We start from the raw sequence: 9891 nt of genomic DNA, 5'->3' as shown, positions 1-9891 counted from the left end.
ATCCCTCATCCCTGTACCCTGGATCCAGGTCCTTCTATGCGGGATCTTCCCTCCTTGGATCCGAACTCGGAAGTAGGGGATCCGGGGCACCTCGCTGTGGATCCTGACTTCTTGTTAGCCGTGGCTACTAGATCCACCTTCAGGTGGCACCTACCACCATTCCTTCATAGGATCCACGCTCGATCCACTCTTATATAGTATATCCCATATCCGTCTAAGTGGATCCAGGTAAGGGTGGATCCGAGATAATTCTTGGTGGATCTTGCCTTCTCGTACATCGCTCATACCAGGTCCATCGTCATTCCATACGGGGTGCCGCTCGTCATGGCTAATCCACCACAGGCAACTTGCACCCGTGCCAAACAACCCAAATCCTCTCTAATCACTTGAAATTGTCACTGATTCGGGATAGTGACCCCGCGTCAGGCCCATTCTCTTATTTCTGAGAAAGCACTTCACCACAAAAGGCTTACCCGTGCCTAGTATCCTTCCGCTGTTGGGACCACGAGGATTCATAACACCTATTAGCTTTGCTCGTGCTAGTAGCGTGCTCTTATTTTTACTGGTTGGCCTTTATAAGTAGTATGCAAGGTCCAGTCTGCCCTGGTGCAAGGGCATAACTGGGGTCATCAGGTCCGCCCGAACGATCTTTTGCTATCGTAGTAGACATATTGCTGTGGGGGCTTCCTAACCTCATTTGTAGCTAGTGTTCACGTGGGATTACCAACACCACAACTGGTGCCGCGAACCGAGTTGACTGGGTACTGAAGCTCTTGCGCAAACGCGGGCCAGTCGGCCTGTCTCAAAGGGATGGGCTTGAACAGCTGCATCCACTCATCATTCTTCATCAGCGCTTGTACGCGGTCCATAATGCGCTTAGCGGATGGTGCATCACCGTTGATAGGTGGGCGAGGTGCCTTCAGCAATACCGAATGCTTTGCACACGCCACCGAAGGTTTAGAACCCCCGGTCCCATCGTCATAATCTTCATAGTCCTGATCTGGTTCCGCAACATCGTCCAGCTCGTCGGCAAGTTTCGACCTAGTCGCCCCGCTCAGACCTGATGATAACGTATCTGTCTCCGGTGGCGTTGCACCTGTCTCTGGAGCCGGTGTCTTGTCTTCGTAATTGTCGTAACTATGGGTGTCAGGACCGTTGTCCGTCTCGTTCTCGAAGCTCGCCAAACGCTCGGTGGCAGCTGCAAAGCGTGCAGCCGTTACATCCAGACTTGAACTCTCGTTGCGAGCCCCGCCAGACTTGACAGCCGTAGCTGGTACCGTCGGTTGTCCTTTCGCCATGTTTCTTGTTTTCTTGTTCTTCTTCTTCTTCTCTTGGTAGCTCGTAAACTGGAAGGTCATACAAACCGTTCACAATGGTCACACTCTGTTCCCGGGTCGCGGCACCAGTTGTCGTGTTATAATTCCCAAGTGAACACTAGCTACAAATGAGGTTAGGAAGTCCCCACAGCAATACGTCTGCTACGATAGCAAAAGATCGTTCGGGCCGACCTGAAGACCCCAGCTATGCCCTTGCACCAGGGCAGACTGGACCTTGCATACTACTTATATAGGCCAACCAGTAAAAATAAGAACACGCTACTAGCACGGGCAAAGCTAATAGGTGTTATGAATCCTCGTGGTCCCAACAGCGGAGGGATACCACGGCACGGGTAAGCCTTTTACGAGATCGCCGAGTGTTCAACACTCGGTTGGAAGAATAAAAGGGATGCAATTCAAGCACTCCCAGTCGTGCAAATAGGCAACAATAAACCGTCATGAAAACCTCCCGATAGTAATCGGCCAATACACACACAGTCTTGGCCTTGCCGGATGAACCCTCGCTGCAGAGCTTCGAGCTCACCGACAGGCATAACACATTCAAACAAGCTTGACCAGATGCTTACCTTGAAGTCAGACGTCGCTCTGTGTGATTGACTGGCAATTCTTTTCTGTATTTGTGCTTGCCCTTTCAACCCTATTCCTAATAAGAATTCCTAATTATGTATACCAATATCAAGTGAACTATGATCCGTTATGGATCTTCTTGCACGCCAAGCGTCGTTTACACCGTCGCATGCGCCTCTTCAACAGCTCGCGCCCTTGCCCAGACGGTGGCCGTGTCTTCAAAGCGTCGCGGGCCTTCTGCGAACTCATCCTAACCGCCATCGAGGGTTCGTACCGTAGATGGTCAGTTCTTGGCCGCTGAATGCGAATCCGGCCAGTCCATTATTAATAATAAGGACATCCTGGATTGAGTGACATCTGGACCGTATCCGGAATCCGCTGAGTGTTGGGTAGTGACGTCGTCGAGTCTCTTGCACCTTTGAGCCACCGTACATCATGTGACCGAGGGTTTGTCGCTTGAACCTCTTCGACGGCACCGTATCTTTGTTGACGGGCGATTATCCGCAACGCTGGAGAAATCACTTCACCACAACTGCCCCTGTCGCAATGGAAGCCAATGTACTGGTGCCCGCTGTGACAATGTGACATAGCTTCATTCTCCAATTCACTATTCAGTCGCAGGATGTTTAAGCGTCTCAATCAAGTCCAGAATATAAAGACTCAGGTACAGCTTGGTCTAGACCTGCACAAGTGGCTTAAGCAGGATGGACTACCAGCACTACCTGCCGAATACCACCATCCAGCGATCAAAGCAGCTGAAGACGTGGTTAAGGCCTACCCACACAAACGCATAGAGACTCTCCCTAACTACCCGGACTTCCAGTACGCGATGCTGTATCGAGCGGCGCCCAGCTATGCTAAACGATGCTACGATAAGTGCGTTGTGCTTAAGACTCTGCGGAGACTACCCTACGTGCAGATTCGCCGAGTTCCAGTCCGCCACAGCGAGGTCCAAACGTACGCGGAATCGAGACGATCAAATTGTAGACGTTGATATACGCGATCTGATTCTCCATCAAGCGGGCGAACAATCTGTTGAGAGACTTTTTTGCCACCCTTGAACTTCATGAACTTCCATTAGTGCTGTGTTACGGTAATGGTGAGCCAAAAACGGATTTTTTTTACTATAATCCACTAAATCAAGGCCCCTACATGAATGCTGCCAAGGCCGTGGCGACCCACCTCAAATTAGCTGGGCTGCAAGGGTACGATGTTATTTCGCAGAACAACCCTCTGCAGTTTAATCCGCTCAGCTGCGAAGTCTATGTGTGCTGGATGTTCATTCGACAGGTGTGTAAGAGTGTACATCCGGACATGAGCAAGACTGCGCTTAGTCGCCGACGATTCAAATTGCTCTACTACCTACGGACGGCCCATCTACTCCCTGTTGAAGCCTCTACTTCAAAGCCATATGCTGAAGATGATGGTACGGAGGAGAATTTGCCACCTCCGCGCAGCGACGACAAGAGTGATAGCGACGAAGAGCTTCCCCCAACTCAAGTGGAGAAATAGGTCGGCGGGCCATATTGTGCTGAAACTTTGGAAGCGAACCGAAGTTTAACAGCTAGTAATACATGTTTCTTCATCTTCATAAATATTTTTCTTCTTTGTTTCACCTCCTCCAGATAGAAGATCTTCAAAGAGTCACTTCAGTCGTTTCCATACGCGATCTGATAGCTGTTGTCTTCGCAGGGTTATTACGTGATCTACACAGGATTAGTCCTGTAACGAAGTACACTTCCAAGATTAATCCGGGACGATTTTCAGCCACACACGACAAATCTTTCCGTATCTTCCACTGATTTAAGATATATTTCGACGACCACGATTAATCCTGGTCATAATCGTAGCTATTTTATCCTGGCCTCCAACAGTATGCGTCGGATATGAAATACTCCATGTAAAAAACGGATTTAACCACGCGCAGTTTTCTAAATCGGATCAACAGCGAGTTATATCCGAAATGGAGCACTTTACAGAAATTCTATATTTCATGCACACTGCAATCTCCGTCGTGTCATTTTATTTTTTAAGCGGTCAAAGTGGAGGTTCGGTATGGCCAGTAATGACGATATACTTTAAAAAAAAATCGTCTGTCCAAGCCATCCTGCTGCTGGACTCGCACGATAGATGCTCAAGCCTTGTCTTATCCTCGTCCTGAACCGTGGGTGCATTCCACATTCATAGGATTTCAAAAACAAATTCTTCGAGTGTTTATTACTACTTCGAGGTGGCCCTGTTCCGCAGCTAATATTTCCAGCGGATTGGGGCCATTCCAGCGGAAAAATAGCATCCAGTGGATCGCTCAAAATCTTTGCGTGTTGTAGTGGCAGGTGCTTTGAAGACCAAGCCTTGCCCACTGCACTGGGCCGCACAGAACGTGCGGCCAAGCTGGCATTAGGACGTAAGGTATAGCTGAGGATAGTACGGTATAGTCGAGGACGTGATGTCACTTACCGACAAGTCGTAGTAGTAAGTTTGGGCAGCTTGAGTTTTACCTCAAGACAAATAATAGATCAAGGTTAACATGAAGCGCCAGCTTCCCTAGTGTGTGGTCGAGTTTGAGACCCACTACAAAGATATCTTTCGTTGCGAAGGTCGCAACTGAACACGAAGGCAAGAACCATGACTACGAGCTACCAAGACACCAACGAGAGTGCTGCTCGTCAGTATGGAGAGCAAAAAGACAACGAGTTGAGCGCAGGAACTCCGGTGGGTGTGCCGCCGGCGGTACCACGTGTTTTCCAGCCTATCTTCGCGATAGTCAGCGCTCCTCTGATCAAGGACGTGTCCCGTGAAGCGTTGCTGGAGTGGCAGAGACTCCGCAAGGAGTACGTCGCTGCCACCGAAGCGTGTAGCAAGGCTGCCAACGAAGATGTCAAGGCTGTTCTACGGTCTGTGCGTGATTCGTTTGACGAATCCTGTTGGATACGATGTGTGAGACTCGTTGGGACGCCGATTTGGATGAGTTGACGGATGAATACCTCATGGAGAAGATTAAAGAGATCACGAACAGCTTTAAGAACAGGGAGCTACCGGATATTGACGACCTGTTTAGCGAAGAATTGAAGTTTGACTGGTCTATCTCCGATATCGAAGGGCGTGTGACCACGTACTTCCATCTCGTCAACAAAATCATCGTGCGCAATGGTGTGCGTGACCTGTCCGTCGGTGAAGACGGAATTAAGCGTAAATGCAAGGTCTTAACGAAGCATCTACCAGGACCGCTGCAGAAGAAAGTAAAAAATGAGCTAGAATTTCGCAGTGCTGAAGCCAAAGCTTCCGTGAGGAAGTTATACGCAATTGTGAACAACTTGGCATTGGACCTGTATAAGAAAAAAAGTGCTGAGGCGAGAACGACTGCCAAGACCTCAAAATCTGGAAAAATCTTGAGCACTAAAAGTTTTGCCAAGGTGTCCGGCAAGAAGTCCGTTATTGCCGTAGGTGTCACCTACAATAGCAAACGAAGCGCAAGCACCCAGCCGGGTGAAGGTGCCCAGCGCAAGATCTCCCGTCCTGCTCAGCCCAACCAGTGCTTTCATTGTGAAGGCGAACATGAATTCATCAACTGCCCCACAGCAACCGAGGCCGATAAAGCCGCAATGCGAGAGAAAAGGAAGGCTGAATACCAGGCACGAAAACAAGCAGGTTACCAGCAACGAAAACGCGGCTAGACTACATCGCATCCGTGAATGCTTGCCACCTGAAGGAAGCAGTGTGCTACTGAAAGGTGTGTTAAGTGTACCGTTTTACGCGGATAGTGGAGCTACTGTGTCGTGTATGAGTGAACGTGTGTTTGGAGATCTGAAGAGGATGTGTGCAGAAGTTAAGAGTGTGGAATTGAAGACGCCAATCCCCTGTGTGACAGTTGGTGGTGGAGTCGAAGTGAAGCAAGCCGTGTATGTACACGTCACCCTGCGAACTGCAGCCGGGCCGGTCTCGATCAGTTCCCCGGTGCAATGCCTAATCGTACCTGGTGAGTTAGAGGAATTTATCCTTGGCAAGAATATTCTGGCAATACTAGGCATTGACGTGGACAGAGAACTGGAGATGCTGGCCTCTAATGGTCAGCAAGAGGAATGTGATGAATTTAAAGAGCCGAAAGTAAGCCATTTGCCTGATTTGAGTGAGGAACTAGAAGAACTGATAAAAGCTCTAGCTGACAAAGCTAAAGTTCGTGGATTCCCGAGTGATTCCTTTGGTGAAATGCGACGAATTGCGAGCCGTTTCGACATTTGGAGATCACAACTAGGAAATGACCCGCCTGCCCGTGTACCGCCAATGAAGATCCGGTTGAAGAAGGATGCAAAACCTTACAAGTGCAAGGCACGGAAATATCCACCCGCGGTCCGACTGTTTATGGAGGAGTTCAACGACAAACTGGAAGAGCTCGGATGGGTTTACGAGAATCCGAACTGTAGATGGGCCTGCCCTGCCCTGCCAGTACGGAAACCTGGTTCAGATAGCTACCGACAGACAGCGGATGTCAAGCTGTTCAATGCACAAGTCGAGAGTATTGCCGGTGTGATGCCAAATCCTCAGGTGGACCTAGAACTGGTACGCGGCTGTAAATTCTTTGGATTATTCGACTTCATCGAAGGCTATTGGCAGATAGCCCTTCACGAAGCCTGTCAGGAGATGTTGTCCTATATGACGCATCGAAAGATCTACACATCGCGACGTGTGCCACAAGGCTGTTGTGACGCGGCTCTTTTCTTCCAAGCTACGATTGAGAAGTGCCTCCAAGAACTGATGTACAAGCATCTACTCGTTTGGATTGATGACCTCCTTCTTTATGCGGTGGACGTGACGACTTAATTGTCTAAGCTGGAAAGACTATTTGAGCTACACAATTTCTTTGGTTTCAAGTTAAGTGTGAAGAAGTCTAGCTTGTTCGAACCTCAAGTGAAGTGGTGTGGCAAGATTATCATTGGTCAAGGTGTAAGCCACGACCCAGAGCGAATCAAAGCGCTCACCGCTTTGCCGTACCCGACCAATGCTGGTGAGCTCGAGCAATTCCTTTGCGCTGCAAATTGGATGCGAGAAAGTGTGATTGACTTTGCGAGAGTGGCGAAGCCGCTCCAGGAAAAGCTCGATGAGACTTTAGCATCAGCATCACGACGTACGAAGCAAGTGGCTACAGGAATTGGTCTAGAACTAGACAACGTGCAAGTGAGTGCATTCAATGAGTTGAAAAGGAGATTGGCGAGCTCAGCAACGCTGACATTTCCGGAGCCAGACGCTGTGATGACGCTCATCACTGACGCATCCGACGTGGGCTACGGTATCATAGTGACCCAAGTACGGTCCTGGCAAGCTGGAAAACCTGTGTCAGAACAGCAACCCGAACGGTTAGTGTGTGTCAGTGGAACATTCACTAAATCACAGAAAAATTGGAGTGTAATTGAAAAGGAGGCCTTTCCGATAGTGTGTGCCTGTGACCAGCTCAGCCACCTTCTCCTGCGACCTCAAGGTTTCAGACTCTTTTGTGATCATAGAAACTTAACCTTTGTGTTCGCGCCTGGAAAAGAGGTGAAAAAGCACATTAGAGGATAGTTGATGCGCTGGGCCGTGAAGCTGATGGATTACCGCTATCACATCGAGCATATCGAAGGAACAAGCAATGTCTGGGCTGATATGGTTTCGAGGTGGGCTGGGAACCACCAAGATGGTGTATCACTACGAGCTATGGTACTGCGTAAGCGCAGTAGGGAGGAAGATAGGACCCAGCAGAAGCGTCGGCGAGGGGAGGAAGACAGGACCCCGAAGACCCAGGACAAGCGTCGGACAAGGGAGGAGGATAGGACCCTGGCAACTCGACCAAGACGCAGAGCAAACGGAAACAAAAAGAAGAGTCTGGGAACCACGGCAGCAATTAGGCCGCTAAGCGACCCAGACTTTGTATGACCAGCACAATCGGACATAGTTCGTGTGCAAGACATCCACAAGGCTACCGTACCAGCCAACATCCTTACCAAGGGCAACGGCGACGAGGGCTGGTACCGGGATAACCGACTGTGGATACCGAAGGAAGATGAAGCACTTCTGCAAAGGCTAATGGTGGTAGCGCACTGTGGCGCCCAAGGCCACCGAGGCCGAGCGGCAATGCTGGAGCTGTTGCAGCGACATTTCTATGTGGATAATCTGAGAAGTAGGGTGGACAAATTTCTTTCGACTTGCCTACTCTGTCATCATGTGAAAGGCGGCAAGATAATAAAACGACCCTGGAGCGAAACATTTAGGTGCTACGAGCGGAACGGCGCCCTACACTGGGATTTTCTTTCGGTTGGAGAATCGTTTGGTACAGACAAGTATTTGTTGGTGATGAAGGATGAAGCTACTCACTTCTGTGAGCTGGTGCCCTGTGCTAGTCCTACTAGTGCAGTGGCCGTCGAGGCGATACTTGACTGGCACAGTCGATTCGGAATACCGCCGATCTGGATCAGCGACCAAGGCAGCCATTTTAAAAACGAGGTGGTGGCCGAGGTATGCAAGCGGCTTAAGTGCGAACAGCGGTTCACTGTGGCCTACAGCCTATGGATCAACGGGAGCATTGAGCGTGTCAACCGTGACGTTATCTAAGTACTCAGAGTGATGTGCCTCGAGTATAAAAAGGACATCAAAGACTGGACGTATCTAGTGCCACTGCTTCGAGCGAATATCAACCACACACCCCTGCCTTCGTTAGGCAACAAGGCCCCTATCGAACTCTTCTGTGCTCTACCATTACCGATATTTGCGTCGATTCTGAGACGAAGGCTGTGGTAGATATGACAAGTCAGCCTGAACTAATTGCAAAAAAGCTGAAGGACCTACGTGATAGTGCCCACGCCATGCAGAGGGCGGTGACTGTGGAGCGTAAAAAGCAGACTAAGAGGAACAAAGACATGCAACATGGAGCGAAAAAGGCCAATTTCAGCGTAGGTGATTTCGTGCTACGGTACAGAGTGGACCAGAAGTACCAAGACAAGTTTTTGGTCACCTGTGTAACGGGCCTGGTATTTACTCCGTTACTTGCTATAGTGTTGAGGAAGCTCGCAATAGGACGACTGAGTCTTAGGTTTAAGGAAAAACAACTCTGACTTTATTTTAGGACCAAGGCCACAGCCCTGGCCACTCAAATACACGTCATAGTCCAATTGGCTAATAATGGGTCTGGCTCCCCATATATCAGCCAATGGCATGTCAGTATTTCAGCACACGCTAGTCGTGTGCTGATGCACCTACTTATGTAAAGAAATCTACCTACTTATGTAATGGAGGGGCCCATTAGATTACCCCCCTCTTAAGTTGCACTTACGCAACATGAGCACTGATGAAGAAAATTGGAGAAGACGGCTGGAACGGCGAAGACAGCGGCGACATCGGCGACACTCACGACATCAAGCCACTGGCGTATCAACAAGAGACACCACGCTCGGCAGCGAGCGTGCAGAGCGAGAAGCCATCTCAGACAACAGCTTGGAGGCCACCGTCGCTGGCGCTGGTGTCGACACACGTGGGCTTCGAGGCGCCAGGTGACGTTCTGGTGGAGTGAAGCTTGGATCTTTAAAATTGTCCTGAGGCGCATCAAAATCTCTGCGACGTCGTGTGAGCGGGTAACGGAGCATGCTTACGCGCAGTACGCGTGCGTTCGATTCCCACAGAGACCAAACTCCGCGACAAGTGCACGAGCAAGTATTTTTGCAAGGAAACGCTGGCACGATGATCACCACAGACGCAAAGACTGAGCGCCGACTGGAGACTTCCGTGTGCTTGGGGATACGCTCATCGTGGAACGTCCACGATGTTCTAGCAGACACGAGGATCACGAAGACAGCGCACGAGGTACTTGAGACTGCGAATACGGGGACGACAACCACTTCACTCAGTTGACTGAGCGACGATGTGCGACTGCACAGCGTACGAAGAAGTATCTTGTAGACCCCAGCGACTGCGACCGTCGGAATATAGGTGACCTGCGAGCTGGGGTTTCACTCGTCGTCGT

This window comes from Phytophthora infestans, genomic scaffold (genome assembly GCF_000142945.1).
Source record: "Phytophthora infestans T30-4 supercont1.32 genomic scaffold, whole genome shotgun sequence".
NCBI lineage: Eukaryota > Oomycota > Peronosporomycetes > Peronosporales > Peronosporaceae > Phytophthora > Phytophthora infestans.
This window is presented reverse-complemented; position numbering follows the sequence as displayed.